The sequence below is a fragment of the Cornus florida genome, unplaced genomic scaffold (genome assembly GCF_030987335.1).
Source record: "Cornus florida cultivar Cherokee Brave unplaced genomic scaffold, ASM3098733v1 CherokeeBrave_3.0.0_Hap2_Chr06, whole genome shotgun sequence".
Taxonomy (NCBI): Eukaryota; Viridiplantae; Streptophyta; class Magnoliopsida; order Cornales; family Cornaceae; genus Cornus; species Cornus florida.
In genome coordinates this window covers 29696637-29697763 of record NW_026775576.1, presented here as the reverse complement: position 1 = coordinate 29697763, position 1127 = coordinate 29696637, and the positions used below count along the sequence as shown (strand labels likewise).

The window sequence follows — 1127 nt, the reverse complement described above, 5'->3', positions numbered from 1 at the left end:
GGTACTTGAGGTGGAGGAGCTGATGTCCCTGTGGCTGGATTTCTCCATGAGAAGTTAGGATGGTTTCTCCAAGCCGGATTGTAAGTGTTTGAATACATATTATTCCCTCCGGGCCTTCCATATGTAGCATTAACTTGCTCTTGTGGAATTTCTTAATATTGAGATGCACTTGGACAAATGGACACATAGTGAGTTGGACTTGTTCAGAAAGAACACATTTTAAAGCCTTGAACATTAGTCGTAGGAGGAGTATAATTTGACTGTGAAGTCATTAATTGATCAACCTTCTTGGTTAATGCCTTAATTTGGCTCACTAGCCCTTGATTTATTCCTGTTTCATTCACACTTTCTGCTCTACTCAATATGGTATGAGGTCTTGCTACTGGAGGTAAGACATGTTGTGTAGAATTATCAGATATATTTTCAAAAAGCAGCTATGCTTCCTCTACACTTTTCAACATAAAATTTCCACCACAAGAGGCATCCACCATATACCTTTGTGCCTCATTGCGCCCCTTATGAAAGAAGTTGACAAGCTGCCATTTTGGCATGTCATGATGAGGACATTTCCAAAAGAGGTCTCTGAATCTTTCCCAAGCCTCATGAAAAGGCTCGTCAAGCCCTTGAGCAAAACGAGTAATAGCATCTCGATATTGAGTAGTTCTCACCATGGGGAAGTACTTATTTAAAAACTTTTGTTGCAATTCAGCCCATGTAGTGATAGTGTCAGCTGGCAATGAATTAAACCAATTATTCGCCTTGTCCTTCAATGAAAATGATAAAAAGTGTAGCTTGAGCACATCATCGTCAAAACTCTGGATTTTTATTGTTCTGTACACCTCTGCAAAGTCATCCAAGTGCCGGTATGGATCCTCTTTTGATAAGCCGTAAAAAGAAGGCAGTAACTGAAGAGTACTGGCCTTAATTTCATAGTGAGGGGCCCTCACTTGAGGATATCGAATTGCAGATGAAGAGTTGTATGCACCTGGTTCGTAGTGATCCTTTAAACAGCGAACTGCTTCTACAACTGGTGGGTCATCCGCCATCTTTTCTTTCTTCAAGTTTCTGAGAGTTCTTTCAATTTCTGGGTCTAACAGAAGCTGAGGGAGTGACAAAGAACATTTTCC

The 1127-nt window shown here is 40.6% G+C and overlaps 1 non-coding gene across 1 annotated transcript; it reads left to right on the top strand.

Annotated features, from left to right (window-relative positions):
- The first annotated feature begins 549 nt into the window (after positions 1 to 549).
- On the top strand, positions 550 to 654 carry LOC132315416 (small nucleolar RNA R71). Its single transcript, XR_009483641.1, has one exon. It is a non-coding gene; the product is annotated as a small nucleolar RNA R71 (small nucleolar RNA).
- Positions 655 to 1127: the final 473 nt, after the last annotated feature.